Consider the following 18,402-nt stretch of genomic DNA (forward strand, 5'->3'; position numbering starts at 1 on the left):
TTAGGTGGTAAACATGATATATTATACACAGAATATGAATTATAATGACATTCATCTGAAATCTACATAATGCTATAAACCAATGTTACTTCAAACAAAAAATGAGAAAAAAGTATGAAGTGATATGTACAAAAGTAATGGGGACACAAATTATTACTGTACATTCTTACAATGTCTCTATCTAGATATGAATATCTAGATATGAATTCATATCTATATATGAATAAAAGAATGAATATGACAGATAGTAATATTTTAATTTCAAAAAGAAAATAAAAATGAAAATGTACATTCTTCAAACCAGTATTTGTGGTAAAGTGCACATATCATAAGTACACAGAAATGTGTATAAATGGGGAACAGCTAAATTAATTTTCCTAAGTGAATATCCTACGTTCTCCCTTTCAGTACCTGTAATACAAAATTGATTTTTTATACCACTGAGGATGTTTATTTATATTGTTACACTAAATTGATATCCTGCTGTTAGTGAGCTCCTGTTTGTAACAGTACAGTGTACTGTTGTCTTCAGTATGAGATGTTTTTTCCAATTAGAGACTGCAGATTACCATTCCTTGGTAGAATCTGTTCTAACCACCTGCCATTCTTGTTTCATGTGGGACTAGGTTGAATTCTTTGTTTAGGGCCTGCCTTTATTTACTTCTCTTGTAATAACACAACTGTCCATTAAATTCATCATGGTAATCTTTGGAGCATTTGTTGCACTGTGTCTATAATATGAATTCAATATTTTCATGCTTGCATTGTTTGCACTTTACCTAAGATCAGCTCTTCCCAGTGCCATTCTAGGGCTTTTGGGGGACCTGATTTTCTCACCTGGTAGCTGTATCTCTCATCTGGTCTCTGTTCAGGAGAAAAGACCTTCATGTACCTACAGTCTCGAGAGAGTGATTTCAAAGATCATGGGAAATTTATCTTCCTTTTAGCATAATTCTTCCCCCAATAGTTAATCTTTCCTATGCTCTAAAGAAGAAAGACATTAAGGAAAGGTTATTGAGACAAAGTGCATGAAAGGCGCCAAGTAGAAAATGATGTTGCTGACACAGTACAGTTTCCTCTAAATTCTCTAATTTTCCATATGGAAAAAGTAACACTTCACCATGAAGAACTTAGTAAATAAATTTAAATTAATGTAGGCATGATGTCAGCAATATGGCAGCTTGACTTTTTCCTTTTTTCTTTTGCCTTTGACTTACAACTAATTGGACTTTCAGAACCAAACTTAAGTGTCTCTGCACATTACACCAGTACACCTGAGAGGTTTCTGCCCACCAGTGCATGCAAAATTGGGCAGAATCCAACCAAGGGAGTCAGCAAGCCAGCCCCACCCTCGCTTGCTGTGATCAGGAAAAAGGTAATATGAACAGTTCAAAACTGAGTAGATACCCACAGGAGATACAGAATTAGTGGAGGCCCAGCTTTCCCTACAAGAGACCCTGGTTCACCAGAAGAACTGGATAAAGATGAGTTTGGAGGCAGAGGAGAAAGAGAAACTCACCAATGTGTCCCCTGCTAAGGTAACACTGCAAAGCCCTGGAATTTGTCAGTAAAATCTGGTCACCTCTAGATCAGAGGAAATGGAAGCAGAAGCAGTGAGTGACTGACTATCTGGCTGCCACAGTGGTGCGAGTTGCACCTTTAGGGACCCTTTTCTTTCTAAAAGCACTCAGATTTCTGAAGGAGGAACCCACATGACTGAAGGGAGGGAGGGAAAGAAAAGGAGTAAGAAAGGAATATCAAAACGTATTGAAGGAAGGCATCTCCTACTGTTTGCTTCAAGACTTCAATAGGGTGTTTGCCCATTTTTCTCTGGGTGGGAGGTGCCCGACTTAAGGATATACCTACTGGGCCCTTGGGCAGCCCCAAAGCCCAAAGTACTAATCCCAAAACATCCCTCACTCTGCTGTCAAATCCTTGTTTATGTGCTTAATTCCATCTGAGAGATCCAACTACAATAGGAGAAACCACAAAGGAGATATATTGCCACCTTTTGGAGTAAAAGAGACAAGTTTCTAATTGCCAGACTATTGAGTGGTAAAGTGAAAGTAAACTTAAATCCTTGACTAAGAAAAATGTCTGCTAATTAAGATGTGAAAGGAGAAGCACATATCATCAAAAACCACAAAATTCAAGGAAATATAGTATCACAAAAAATAAAGTGATAATTATCCAGCAACAGAACTCAAAGGAATGTAGTATTGAAATCTAACTACTTAAGAATTCAAAATAGCTATTATGAAGGAACTCAATGAGTACAAGACAACCGATAAAGGAAATTCAATGAACCCAGGAAATAAATTAATGAACAGAAGGAATTCTTTACCAAGAAGAACAAAAGTGGAATTATAAAGCTGAAGAAGTCAATGAATGAAATTAAAAATTCAATAGAAAGCATCAGTAACAGGGAAGAGTCAATGGAACAAAGAATAAGTGATTTGGAGAATACAAATATTAAAGTAATCCACTCAGAAGAGCACAGAGAACAAAGATTTTTAGAAAGTAAAGATACCTTATGAGAGCTATCTGATGTGATCAGAAAGGCAGCTATAAGGACACAGGTATATCTCAGAGATATTGTGAATTAGGTTGCAGACCACAGCAATAAAGTGAATATCTCAATAAAGTGAGTCACACACTTTTTTTGGTCTCCCTGTTCATGTAAATGTTATGTTTACACTATACTGTAGTCTATTAAGTGTTCAATAACATTATATCTTTAAAAACACTGCACATAAACGTTAAAAGATACTTTATGGCAGGGCTGGGCCAGTGGCATAGCAGTTAAGTCCATGCACTCTGATTTGGTGGCTCGGGGCTCACCAGTTCAGATCCCAGGTGCAGACCTATCTACCAGTTATCAAGCCATGCTGTGGCAGGCATCCCACATATAAAATAGAGAAGGATTGGCAGCACATGTTAGCCCAGGGCTAATCTTCCTCAAAGAAAAAAGATACTTTATTGCTAAAAACGGTGAACCATCATCTGAGTCCTCAGTGAATTGTAAGCTTTGGGGGATGGAGGCTCTTGCCTCAACGTTGATGGCTGCTGACTGATCAGGGTGGTGGCCCCCGAAGGGTGGGGTGGCCCTGGCAATTTATCAAAATAAGGCAACAAATTTTTTCACATTGATTGATTCTTCCTTTCAAAACAATATCTGTGGAACATACAATGCTGTCAGATAGCATTTTACAGAAGTACAACTTCTTTCAAAGTAGGAGTCAAGCCTCTCAAATCCTGTCACTTCTTTAACAACTATGTTTATGTAATAGTCTATCTTTGGATGTCATTTCAACAATCTGCAAAGCGTCTGCACCAGGAGTAGATTCCATCTCAGGAAAACACTTTCTTTGTTTATCCATAACATGCAACTCCTCATGAATTAAAACTTTATCATGAGATTTCAGCAATTCTGTCACGTAACTTCAGGCTTGCTTCTCATTCTAACTTTCTTGCTATTCTCACCACATTTGCAGGTACTTCACCCAGCGAGGTCTTTAACCCCTCAAAGTCATCCATGAGGGCTGGAATCAACTTCTTCCAAACTTCTGTTGAAGTTGATATTTTAGCAACTTCCCATGAATCACAAGTGCTCTTAATGTTATCTAGAATGGCGAACATTTTCCAGAAGACTATCAATTTACTCTGTCTTGAACCATCAGCAGAATCATTAAGTATGACAGCTATAACTTTATGACATATATTTCTTAAATAATAAGACTTGAAAGTCAAATTACTCCTTGATCTACAGCCTCTAGAATGGATATTGTGTTAGCAGGCATGAAAACAACATTAATCTCATTGCACATCTCCATCAGAGCTCTTGGGTGACCAAGTGCATTGTCAAAGAGCAGGAATATTTTGAAAGACATCTTTCTTTTCTAAGCAATAAGTCTCAACAGTGGGCTTAAAATGTTCAAATAACCATATTGTAAGGGAATGTGCTGTCATCCAGTCTTTGTTGTTCCATTTATGGAGTACAGGCAGAGTAGGTTTAGTATAATTGTTAAGGGTCCTAAGATTTTTGGAATGATAATTGAGCATTGATTTCAACCAGCTGCATTAGTCCCTAGGAAGAGAGTCAAGCTGTCTTTTGAAGCTTTAAAGTCAGGCAATGATTTTCCTCTCCAGCTATGAAAGTCCTAGATGGCATCTTCTTTCAATATAAGGTTGTTTTATCGAAAATTAAAAATCTGTTTAGTGTAGCCACCTTAATTTATTATCTTAGCTGGATCTTCTGGATAACTTGCTGCAGCTGCTACATCAACACTTGGTGCTTTACCTTAAGCTTTTATGTTATGGATGGCTTCCTTTCTTAAACCTCATGAACCCCTTTTAGCTTCAAACTTTTCTTCTGCAGCTTCCTCATGTCTCTCAGCCTTCATAGAATTGAAGAGAGTTAAGGCCTTGCTGTGGATCAGGCTTAGGCTTAAGGGAAAGTTGTGAACGGTTTGTTCTTCTATCCAGACCACTAAACTTTCCCCATATCAGCAATAAGACTATTTCACTTTCTTATTGTTGACATGTTCCCTGGAGAAGCACTGTGAATATTTCCTTCAAGACCTTTTCCTTTGTATGCACAACTTGGTTAACTGTTTGCTGCAGGAGGCTTAGCCTTTGGCCTATCTCAGCTTTTGACATGCCTTCCTCACTAAACAATTATTTATAGCTTTTGATTTTAAATTAAAATGTGTTACTCTCTTTCACTTGAACACTTAGAGGCCATTGTAGAGTTATGAATTGGCCTAATTTCAATATTGTTGTTTATCTGGAAATAGGGAGGCTGAGACGAGGTAGAGAGATAGGAAACAGCTGGTCAGTGGAGCAGTCAGAACACACACATGTATTCACTAAGTTTGTCATCTTATATGGGTACAGTTTGTGGTGCTCCAAAAAGTTACAATGGTAACAGCATAGATCACTGATCATAGATCACCATAAAAATATAATAATAATTAAAATGTTACAAATATTGTGGGAACTATCTAAATGTGACCCAGAGACACAAAGTGAGGAAAGACTGCTAGATATATGGTGTTGATAGACTTGCTTGAGAGAAGGTTGGTATAAACCTTCAATTTGTAAAAAGTGCAATATCTTTGAAACACAATAAAGCAAGTAGAATAAAACAAGGTATGCTTGTAATTAGTGTACCAGAAGGAGGGAAAAGTGGCGAGAGGATTTATTCAAGTAAATGATAACTGAGAACTTACCAAATCTAGGGAAGAAGTTAGGTATGCAAGTCCATTAAGCTAATAATGCACCATGTTATGCCAATTCAAAATGATATTCTGCCAGACTCATGATGACGTAACTGTAAAAAATCAATGATGTAAAAAGAATCTTAAAGGCAACCAAGAAAGACTTTTTCAAGGTTAAGTAAAAAGAGGCATATTAATGATATGAAAACACACAACACTGCTAAAGAGGAGACACAAATGTAAAAAATGTAACTCTATATTAGAATGATGTGATAGCCACTTAATTATATTATAAAGGTTAAAGGAAAAATCATTAAAAATAATGGTAGCTACCATAATTTGTTAATAAATTAATGACAAAAATGATGTAAATTTTAATATCGAAAAGGTAAAATAAGAGGAATAAAAGTGTGGAGGCTTCAATAAGCAAACAAAGCCTATAAATAGTATGTTGCTATCTGTATAAAATGGAGTATTTTAACTGTGAGATATTTCATGTAAGCCTGACGGTAACCACAAAGAAAAATTTAGAGTGTAGTCATGAAATATAAAAAAGAGAGACTCAGAATAGTACCACGGAAGACCAAAACTTACAAAAGTAGTCAGAAACCAAAAAAAAAAAAAGAAAGAAACAATTGAGAAACAAAACCATCAGAAGACAAACAATAAGACGCATGTAGTATATCCTTACATTGAAGTAATTATACTAAGTGGAAGTGGATTGAATTCACCAATCTAAAGGCACAGAACAGTCAGAAGAATAAGAAAACAAGGTCAAACTATTTGCTGCCTACAGGAGAGACGTTTCAGCTCTAAAGACAGGAATAGGCTCAAAGTGAAGAGGTGGAAGAAGATATTCTATGCAGGTGAAAACCACAAGAAAGTGGAGATATCCATGCTTATATCAGACAAAATAGACTTCAATTAAAAAATGATAACAATGATAAAGCTGTCAATACGTCAAGTAGATATAACAATCATAAGTACATATGCACCCAATATTGGAGTACCTAAATATATTAAGCAAATACTACCAGATCTGAAGGGAGAAATAGACAGCAATACAGTAATAGTAGGAGAATTTATTACCCCATTCTTGGCAATGGATAGATCATCCAGACAGAAAATAAACAAGCAAATGTTGGAACTGAACCACACTTTAGAACGAATGGACTTAACATGCATATATAAAACATTCAATCCAACAGAAGGAGAATACACGCTCTTCTCAGGTGCACAAGGAATGTTATCTAGGATAAATCATAAAATAGAACACAAAACAAATCTCAGCAAATTTAAGAAGATTGAAAATATACCAACTATTTTTTCTCAGCCTGATAGTATGAAACTAGAATTCAACAACAAGCTGAAAGGTGAAAAATCTACATATATGTTGAAAGTAAAAAAACACTTGAAAACCAATGGGTTAAAGAAAAAAACAAAAGGGAAATAAAAAGTTACCTTGAAACAGATGAAAATAGAAATACAATATATCAAAATTACAGGACACAGTAAAGAAATTTTGAGAGGAAAGTTTATAAGAATAAATGCGTGTATTAATAAATTAGAAATATCTCAAATAAACAACCTAGTTTTTCACCTTAAGGGAGTAGAAAGATAAAAACCAAAGATAACAGAAGTAAAGGAATAATAAAGATCAGAATGGAAATAAATGAAATAGAGAAAAAAAAATAGAAAAGATCAATAAAATCAAGAGCTGGTTCTTCAAAAATATAAACAAAATTGACAAAATTAGCTAGAATAACTAAGGAAAAGAGAGAGAGGACTCAAATAAATAAAAGTAGCTATAAAAGAGGCAACATTTTAACTGACAGTACAGAAATACATAGGTTTATAAAAGACTATTATGAACAATTATATGTGAACAAATTAGATAGCCTGGAAGAAATGAATATATTTCTGGAAATACACAAGCTACCAAGATTGAATCAGAAAACAAATAGACAATCTGCACAGATTGATAATGAGCAAATAAACTGAATTAGTAATGAAAAACCTCCCAACATGGAAAACCGAAGGACCAGATGGCTTCACTAGAGAATTCTAACCAACTTTTTTTTATCTTTTAAGTTACGTTTTACTTCTCTTTAAAAACTATTTTATTGAGGTCATACTGGCTTATAACAATGTATATTTTCAGGAGTGCATTATTATATATCAGTTTCTGTATAAACTACACCACACCAACCATGAATACTCTAGTTTTTAATACATCATTATACATATGAGCCTCTTTATCCATTTTGCCCACCCTCCCAGCCCCTTCTCATTTGGTAGCCACGAATTTGTTCTCCTTATCCATGTGTTTATCTTCCACATATGAGTGAAATCATATGATGTTTGTCTTTCTCTCTCAGGCTTATTTTTTTTAAACATTATATCCTCACTATCCATCTATATTGTTGCAAATGGGATGATTTTGTATTTTTAATGGCTGAGTAGTACTCCACTGTTAATATATACCACATCTTCTTTATCCATTCGTCAGTTGGAGTGCTTCTACATGTTGGCTATTGAGAATAAAGCTGCAGTGAACATAGGGTGCATAAACCTCTTTGTATTGTTGATTTCATGGTCTTTGTATAAATATCCACTAGTGGGGTAGCCAGATCATATGATGTCAGACAAAGCAGACCTCAAGATAAAAAAGAAAATGAGAGAGAAAGCAGAGCATTATATAATACTAAACGGGACATTCCATCAAGAGGACATAACACTTATGAGTACATATGTACCTAACACAGGAGCACCAAAGTACATAAAGCAACTACAAACAGACCTAAAGGGAGAAATTGACAGCAATAAGACAATAGAAATTACAGTGGATACCACAGAAGTACAAAGGATTATAAAGAGAATACTATGAAAAACTATGTGTCAATAAATTGTATAACCTAGAAGATATGGGTAAATTCTTAGACTCACACAACCTCAAAAACTGAATCAAGAAGAAATAGGGAAGCTGAATAGACCAATCACTAATAAAGAGATCGAAATACCATTCAAAAAGTTACCAAAAACCAAAATTTCAGGACCAGATGGCTTCCCTGGATAATTCTACCAAACATTCAACTAATAGTTAATATCGATCCTTCTCAAACTACTCCAAAAAACTGAAGAGGTTGAAACACTTTCAAACTCATTCTGAGGCCAAAATTACCCTGATACCAAAGGTGAACAAGGACAACAAAAAGAAGGAGAATTACTGGAAAATATCACTGATTAACATAGATGCAAAAATCCACAACAAAATAATAACAAATTGAATACAATAACACATTAAAATGATAATATCCCATGACCAAGTGGGATTTATACCAGGAATGTAGAGAAGGCTGAACATCCGCAAATCAATCAATATGGTACACCACATTAAAAATATGAGAAATAAAAACCACAAAATCATCTCAATAGATGGAGAGAAAGCATTTGACAAAAACCAACGTTGATTTATACGATAAAAAAAAACTCTCAAAAATGGATAGAGAAGGAATGTACCTCAAAATAATAAAGGCCATGTATGACAAACCCACAGCCAAAAACGTATTTAATTGTTTAAAAGTGAAAGTCATCCTTTTGAGAACAGGAAAAAGACAAGGGTGACCACTTTCACCATTCCTATTCTACATAGTACTGGAGGTTACGTCCAGAGCAACTAGGCAAGAGAAAGAAATAAAATATATCCAAATTGGAAAGGAAGAAGTAAAACTCTCACTATTTGCCAACAACATGATTCTATATATAGAAAAGCATAAAGAATCTACCAGAAAACTATTAGAAATAATCAACAACTACAACAAAGTTGCAGGGTACAAAATGAACTTACAAAAATCAGTTGCATTCCATACACTAATAAAGTACTAGCAGAAAGAGACGACTAGAAAATAATGCCATTTACATGTGCTACAAAAGGGATAAAATATATTTGAATAAATTTAACCAAGGAGGTGAAAGATCTATATACTAAAAACTATAAAACATTATTGAAACGAATTGGAGAAGACATAAAGAAATGGAAACATGGTCCATGCTCATGGATTGGAAGAATCAACATGGTTAAAATGTCCATATTGCCTAAAGAAATATACAGACTCAACACAATCCCAATGACATTTTTTCATGGAAATACAACAAAGAATCCTAAAATTTAGACAGAACAAAAGACCCTTAATAGCCAGAGCAATCTTGAGAAAAGTGAACAAGTCTGGAGGCATCATAAATCCTGAATTCAAAATATACTACAAAGCTATGGTAATCAAAACAGCATGGTATTGACACAAAAACAGACACATGGATAAATGGAACAGAATTGAGAGCCCAGAAGTAAAATCACAAATCTACAGACAGTTACTTTTTCACAAAGGAGCCAAGAACACATGACAGAGAAAGGAAAGTCTCTTTAACAAATGGTGTTGGGAAAATTGGATAGCCACATGCAAAAGAATGAAAGTAGACCATTACCTTACACCATAAACAAAAATTAACTCAAAATGGATTAAATACTTGATGGTAAGACCTGAAATCATAAAACTCCTAGAAGAAAATCAAGACAGTAGACTCTCTGACATGGGTCATAGCAGCATCTTTTTGATTACCATGTCTACTCAGGCACGGGAAACAAAAGAAAAAAATAAACAAATGGGACTGCATCAGACTAAAAATCTTCTGCAAGGAAAAGGAATGCATTAATAAAATGAAAAGACAACTCACAGAACTCATACACCTCAATAACAAAAAAACAAACAACCCAATCAAAAACTGGGCAGAGGATACCTTTCCAAAAAAGATATACAGGTGGCCAACAGGCACATAAAAAGATGTTCAATGTCACTAATTTTTAAGGAAATGCAAATCAAAACTACAGTGAGATGCCACCTCACACCCCTCAGAATGGCTATAATTAACAAGACAAAAAATAACAAATGTTGGAGAGGATGTGGAGAAAATGGAATGCTCATATACTGCTGGTGGGAATGCAAACTGTTCCAGCCACTATGGAAAACAGTATGGAAATTTCTGTAACCAACATCTAAAGAAGAATTAACACCACATCTTTTCAAATTCTTCCAAAATGTTGAGAAGAAGGGAACACATTTAAGCTCATTCTTTGAGGACAGCATTACCATGATACTAAAGTCAGAGAAGAACACCACACACACAAAAATAAGACTATAGACCAACATTCCTAATGAATATAGATGCAAAAATTCTCAACAAAATATTAGCAAACCAAATTAAAGGACATCTTAAAATGATTATACACTATGACTAAGTGGAATTTATCATGGGCCAAAGGAATCTTTCAACATTTCCAAATCAATAAATGTGATTCATCACATTAATAGAAAAACATGAGAACCACGTCATCATCTCAATAGCTTTCTCTATAAGATCAGGAACAAGACAGGGATGCCCATTCTCACTCCTCTTATTCAATATAGTACTGGAAGTTCTAACTATAGCAATTTGACAAGACCAAGAAATAAAAGGAAACCAAATTGGAAAGGAAGAAGTATAATTGTCACTATTTTTAGATGTTATTATTTTGTATATAAAAAATCCCAGAGACTCCAACAAAGTTGTTTGAAATAATCATTGATTTCACTAAAGATGTAGGATACAAAATCAAAATACAGAAATTAGTTTCATTTTTATATACTAAAAATGAAATATCTGAAAAAGCAATAAGAAAAATTATCCTATTCTCAATAGTATCAAAACCAATAAAATTTCTAAAAATAAATTTAACCAAGAATGTGAAAGGTCTGTCTAACAAAAACTGCAAGATTGGCTCAAAGAAATCAATGAAAACACACAAATTAGAAAAACATCCCATATTAATGCATGGGAGAATTAATATTGTTAAAATGTCCATACTACCCAAAGCTATCTATAGATTTAACCCAATCTCTATCAAAAGTGCAATAGCATTCTTCAAAGAAATAGAAATCAACAATCCTAAAATTTGAAATAAAGCACAAAAACCCTGAAAAGCCAAAGAAATACTGAGGAAAAAGAACAAAACTGGAGGTATCACATTCCCTGACTTCAAATTATACTACAAAGCGATAGTTAAAAAAAAAGAAAAATATGGTGCTGGCATAAAAATAGATACATAGACCAATGAAACAGAATAGAGAACCCAGAATTAATCCCTTGCATATATGGTCAACTAAGATTCAACAAGGTAGCCAAGAACACCCAATTGTGAAAGGATGTTCTCTTCAGTAATCATGTTTGGAAAATTGGATAGGCATATAAAGAACAACAAAATAGGGCCCTTATCCTACACCACTCATGAAAATTAACTCAAATTGATCAAACTTAAATAGAAGACCTGCAGGTATAAAATTCTTAGAAGAAAACATAAGGAAAGTTTTCAACATTGCCCTTCATAATGAATTTTTGGATATGACACCAAAATCACAAATCCTAAAGGCAAAAATCACAAAATATGACTACATCTAACGCAAAAGCTTCTGCACAGGAAAATAAATGATTGACAAAATGAAAAAGCAGCGTACAAATCATATGTGAGAGAGGAGGTTACTGTCCAAAATATATAAGTATGTCATACAACTCCAAAACAAATAAATAAACAAAAAAAAACACAATTAAAAATGCGCAAAGAAAGAAAATAGACATTTTTCTAAAGAATACATCCAAATAGCCAACAGGTATAAGAAAAGATGCTCAGCATCATTGATTATCAGGGAAATGCAAATCAAAACCATATAAGATATCACCTCATCCTTATTAGAATGGTGATTGGCAAGAAGACAAGAGCTAACAAGTGTTGGGTGGGGGATAGTATCAGTGTTGTTTAAAGGTACAAACTTATGAGAACTAGTACATGAGCACTAGATGTCTAATGCACAGTATAGTGAATACAGACAACAGTATTATATTGTAGTCTTCAAACATTAAAGAGACCAGAACTTAATTATTCCTGCCACTAAAAAGAAAGAATATATTTCAATAAAATAAATAAATGGGTAAAGAGCGTCAAAAGACAAAAAAATTGAAAAACATATTAATTGGAAAAAGAAAGATAACCATGTTCCATGACAGAGGTTCTAATTATAGCCACAATGGCAATTATATTACTATATATAAGTGTATTAATATAACATGTTGTACTTCTTAAATTTGCAGTGTTATATGTCAAATATAGTTCAACTAAAAATAAACAAATAAACATTAATCTGGTGGTATTTATAGCAACCATTACATTTACTGCTGTCTGATTAAATCAATGGCACCAATAGCAAAGAAAGGTTTCAGTCTAAAATAAAAGAAATAATCTCTCTAACTCATTTCTCTTTCCCTCTCTCTTTCTCTCTCTCATACACACACATATGCACACATACGGCCCTGAATACACTCACAGGGATCGTGGTTCACTTTGCCACTTTGATGCTGATAATTTTATTGCTAATATTTCTAAAATTTCAATATATAAATTACTCGTGTGTTGCTAATACTTCGTAATGTTCTACTGTGGTGTCACATGTGGTATTTTGTTCAAAATATTCTTACTCACTCCTGCAGAGTCCAAAACTATGTGAAAATTACCTAACCCACCTCCGTTACTGTCAGGATTGGTCTTGACCTTTTGGTCAATGTTTATAAACAGAAGTAACGTGCATTTCCGAGTAGAAGCTATATGAGCCATTATGTAATTCATAGCCAGTTAGCACTTCCTTTTGCCATTAGCTTAGCAAAATCCCAGAGAATGGCTACCTCTTTAGCCTGGGTTCTGAAATGAAGAGGACATTGAGCAGAATCACGTCTGAGCAATGATGAGTTTGTTATTATAAACTATTTTGATATCTGAAGTATTTTTTTACTGAAACATAACTTAATCCAAGCTGATAGGCACAATGAATATAAAGTCATCCTGAAACTGCCATTTTCAAAGAATTATGCTTTATATCTTTGTCTTAATTTTACCCTCAAGGATAGATTCCTAAATAAAAAGTTTTTAAAGGTATATATTAAATAGATATTAAATAATTTTAATATATATATTAAAGCGACTCATACATACTCAACCACTTTGAAAATTGAGGGAAAATATTGACTATAGAATTTCCTTGATTCTCATAATTCTTAAAAGTTTAAAAAGTAATAAACTTTAAACTTGAGAGAGTAGAAAATATTGAAAATTATATCCATAAATTAAAAAGACTGAGTAGAAATTGGATTAGATTCATTGTTTACTCTTGAGCATTTAAACGTCGATGGATACTTTGTCTATTCCTGTCAATAAAATTTTTAATTAAAATATTTATTTAGATATGATATATATGATGTTTAATCCATACAAATTGTCAATATTTTAAATAGTCACTTCTTAAAGTTATTAATTCCTTCTCTCAGTTTATCTTAGTCTATCATCAAAATACATGAACCATGTCCCTAAAAAATCACCTCAGAAGTATTTGGTAATAGCAAACATTAGTCAGATATTATTTACATAACCATTACTACTCCCCAGCCTTCAAAGAACGTTCACTGGGGTGAAAAATAAAAAGCTCGCTGCAGATTGAGATACTGAGATGGAGATTAGAGTCCAGGTATTTATTATGAATTGATCTTAGATTAACATCTATAAGGGAAAGAAACAGAGATATTGGGAAGAAGTAGGAACGTAATGAAGGCACTACAGAAAACTTCTCTGAACCCACAGGGAGCTCTAAATCTGTGATGGCCTTTTAGAGCTACTCAACCCAAGTTGGGGATATTGGCTCAGAATTTATACCCTCACATTGATTATACAGTGCACACTGCACCCAAGAATGGAGAGTGATCTTGCATGAGCAGCAGTCAGTAACTAAGATCAATTTCCTAGAATAGGCCAACAGCTAAAGGCTATGTGCTGGCAGCATTCTCAAGAACTGGGGGAATCAAGTCATCACTTCTCTAATCATATGTGCATGGCATGTCACATTTTGTGCCACTTGGGTCCAGGTCATTTATATATATATATATATATATATATATATTACTTTATACACACACATATGCACATATGCAAGTGCTCTGGAGCTACAGAAGGTAAGTTCAAATTCTTAAATATGTGAAGAGATGGTAAAATAAGAAAACTGAAGTAGTCTATCTCCTATGATAAGATAATGATATTAACAGTCATCTCTTACGTAGATCCCCCATGATAAATAGCAAAGATATTAACTCTTTAAAGTAAAAGTATAGGTGTTTATTCACCTGTAATTGGTAATAGTGTAAGCATTTTCATTATTTTACCTCACTTAATGCTCAACACATCTGAAGCCAAAAATCAACTTTATCTTTTTTTATGTAGATTGAAGAAAGGAATGGCAAGTGGAGGTGAACTTTGGTCCATGGGCACGGTGGGGCTGAGATTCTGGGATCCCCATCCCATGCCCCTGAATCTCTAGTGGTCAGCCAAGTTCCAGGTCCCTGATCTGCTTCTGGGGGTGCACGCTTCCCTACACACAACCATAAAGATTCCTAGGGAAGGCTGTGTGGCAAAGAAGATTCTATGGGAAAGGGGATTCAAACATTTGGTATGGATTTTCCCAAACTATGTTTCACTTATTTTCTAATTCTTTCTTACTCGGAATATACCTCCAAGAGTCTTTAAGATTGCAGTTGGATCCTCAAACTAGAGAGGTTAATTAACTTTAGACTTATATAACAAACACTCCAGAAATACAATTTTGATTCCTCTTTTCCCAGTGATTCACTTTCTCTGTTTTCTTAAGGCAGCACCTCTGTAAATTCCAAGTGTATGTTTACACTTGACCCTATCTAACATTAGCAACCATCATGACCTGAACTGTGTCAACTTCAGCCTAATTTACTCTTTATTTTGACTCACAATTGTGAATTATTAGTTTTTTTATTAAATTCATTAAATAATAAGTAATTTGCAATCCACAAATACACAGGCCTATGGGACTTCCTCTGGTTAGCAAAATAAACTTGGTGTACACAAGCACACAAACACTCACACACACTTTCTCAGTAAACATTCATTTATCGATTTCAGGTGTTTAAATCCCATGAGTGACCCATTAACCCCAAAGCTGTCTTTGGTGGCATGGGGGAAACCTCATGGAAAACACAACATGGGTGGTCAATGACACTGGACACTCGGATTTCATCCTGGTGGGAATCTTCAGTCAATCCAAAAGCCAACTCTCATCTGTATGGTCATTTTCTTGGTTTTCCTGATGATCTTGTCTGGAGACAGTTCTTATCCTTCTGACAAACTCTGATGCCTACCTGCACACCCCATGCACTTTTTCAGCAGCCAATTGTCTTTCATGGAAATGATGTACATTTCTGTCACTGTGCACAAGACGCTCATCAACCAGGTCATGGGTGTGAATGAGATCTCAGCCCGTGAATCTGAGATGTAGGTGTTCCTCTATGAAACACTAGCAGATTCAGAATTTTTACTTCTAGCCTCCATGGTTTATGACTGCTACATGCCCATCTAGCATCCCCTCTTTTACCCTGTCTTCATGAACCATAAGGTGTTTCTCCTCCTGGTATCTGGCTGCTGGTTTCTGGGCTCAGTGGTTGGCTTCTTGTTCACTACCATCGCCTTGATTTTCCCCTCCTGCAGATCCTGAGAGATCCATCATTTCTTCTGTAAAGTCTCTGCTGTATTGAAGCTCTCCTGCCTGGACACTTCTCTATATGAGATTTTCATGTACCTGTGCTGTGACTCTATGCTCCTCATTCTGGTGACAGTCATTTCAGGCTGTTACTACTTTATCCTCCTTACCATCCACAGGATGAACTCAGCAGAGGGCTAGAAGAAGGTGTTTGCTGGTTTTTCCTCCTGTATGTCCATGGTCATCTTCCTCTATGGGGCTGCTGTTTACACTTACATGTTCCCCAATTCTTACCACACCCCTGATAATGATATGATGGTATCTGTCTTTTACACCCTACTCAATTCCTGTGCTAAACCCTTTAATTTGTTAGTCTAAGGAATAAAGATGTCATACTGCATCTGAAGAAAATGTTACGTGAACTTGTCTTTCAAAAAACTATAAACTAAAAAACTTTGATGTTAATGTGTTTTTCCTTCTCTCTACACATCATAAGTTTAGAATTTTATGTCAAGACTATTCCTTAGACTTTCTTACCTTGATGTATCACCTCATTTTCATACTATTAACAATTTCTTCCCTATACTGGAAAACTTTTCAATTTTCTAATCCTTCTCTGTCCAAAATGTATTGTACAATCATATTGTACTGATGTTTCATTTACTGAAGTTGAGAGAAATACATAATAAAAGTATGTAGAACAAAAAGGTCACAAGATACTATAAAATTGACTTAAGAGAGAGACATGGAAAGAGAGAGGCAAGTGATGAAACAAAAGAGGTACAATGTTAACAATTAGCGAGTCTGGGTAAAGGGTATGTGGCTGTAGTTTGTACCTTTATTAGTCATGCCACTTTTCTGTAAATGTAAAATTATTCTATAAAATTATTAAAATATCAATCCTCCCTCCTTTTTTAGCTTGTATTTTGTTTGGTCACAATGGAAGTGCCATAACATCTTGGAAAATATGATCATTTCAACATGACTAGTTATTACAGAGACAATCTGTCATGTGCCCACCTTGTTAGTGCTACATTGTTCCACATTATCCACCCCTGAAGGCTTCCAGTGGTGGTGAATAGTCCCCACCAAACAGTAGGTTTAAGATCCAGAATTGTATTTGGGACTGTGGGAAAAACATAAACTTGGAGTGGAAGGAAAATTTAAGAAAGGTTTATTGTATGAGGTAATATCTGAGTTGAATTTGATGTATGCTAATTTATCATACAAAGAAAGAGAGAGAGGATATCAAATATTCAAACCGATTTATTTATTCAATTATGAAATAAGTATTTCTTATGCATATTACAATACAAAATAGCTAAATAAAATAAAAATCTGAATACTACACAGCTGGAGTCCTGAAGTAATTGAAACTTTATTTGTAGTTTTATATGCAAACAGGTGCTATAAAATGTATGCTATGCCTTCATTCTCATGTGGAAAGGGTACAAATCTTGTAAGGACACATTGGTTCTACCTGTGACATGTGTGTTTGATCATACAAAGTTGCTGACAGCAGACCCTAGAATTTTAGTGCTAAATTGTGACTAGATGTTACCCTCAGATGAGTATAGAGGCTGGGGCAAGGGACACATGCTCAAGGACATGATGTCACAGAAAAAGCACAGCACGAGCAAAGGTAGGGAGGTTGAGCAAACAGGAGAAGTAAATGTTCCAAAGACGACTCCTTTCCTGCTTTACTATATAAACTCATTTCTTGCCCTTCTGTGTACCCACAGTTTTACAAAAAGTAGTGAAATGGTCAGACTTGCATTTTAGAAATGTTAAATTGGCAAAAATCGATTGGGGAAGTGCAACACTGGAGGTAGGGAGACCAGGTGAATGAGGATTGTGAGCAGAATGGTGTTGATTTAAGTGGAATGGGCCATATCTTAACACCAGAAACACCCCACTGTGAGGTGGGGGGTTTGGATGCAGGGAGGGATATTTGCAGTATATTGTGCCTTGTTGAACTTGTTCCATAAATCCACAGACATGGTGGCATGTCTACCATTTCCAGTGGGCTGTGTCCAACTTGTGAAGAATCAGATGATCAGATGATTTCAAAAGTACAGAGGTTCTTTTCCTCTTGATAGACTTGATTAGTTCATAACTATAAAATAAAGATCTTGTAGTGTTTTGGGAAACAATATTGGAAAACCAATTTTTAATATTGTGTTGCAGTAAAACTGAATGAATAAAATACGCACACTCTACATTTAAAGTAACTGAGAAGACTATATATCACCCCTCAATTTGCTGAACCATAACAATCCACACATTTGATTGCTCCATTTGCAACACCCTAGACGTGGAGAACAAAATGGAACAAAATAAAACAAAACGTGGTGCGGATCATATTCTTCCAAAGAGTTGTTTTTAATTATTCTATCTCAAACTAAAAAGATTTCTTTAAACACATTTTAGAATTAATTATCTTGTTAGATAATGTTTTCAAAATACCATTTTCCATAACCTCTACTAATAAGAACTTACAAAAACTATGCAGTTGGGAAAATTATTTGTTAAATTATATATGATATCTAATA

General features: G+C 34.7%; 1 pseudogene; it reads left to right on the plus strand.

The window, feature by feature from the left end:
* The first annotated feature begins 15,341 nt into the window (after window positions 1–15,341).
* Window positions 15,342–16,299, plus strand: LOC106847283 (olfactory receptor 2T4-like; annotated as a pseudogene).
* Window positions 16,300–18,402: the final 2,103 nt, after the last annotated feature.

This window comes from Equus asinus, chromosome 10, assembly GCF_041296235.1.
Source record: "Equus asinus isolate D_3611 breed Donkey chromosome 10, EquAss-T2T_v2, whole genome shotgun sequence".
Lineage (NCBI taxonomy): Eukaryota > Metazoa > Chordata > Mammalia > Perissodactyla > Equidae > Equus > Equus asinus.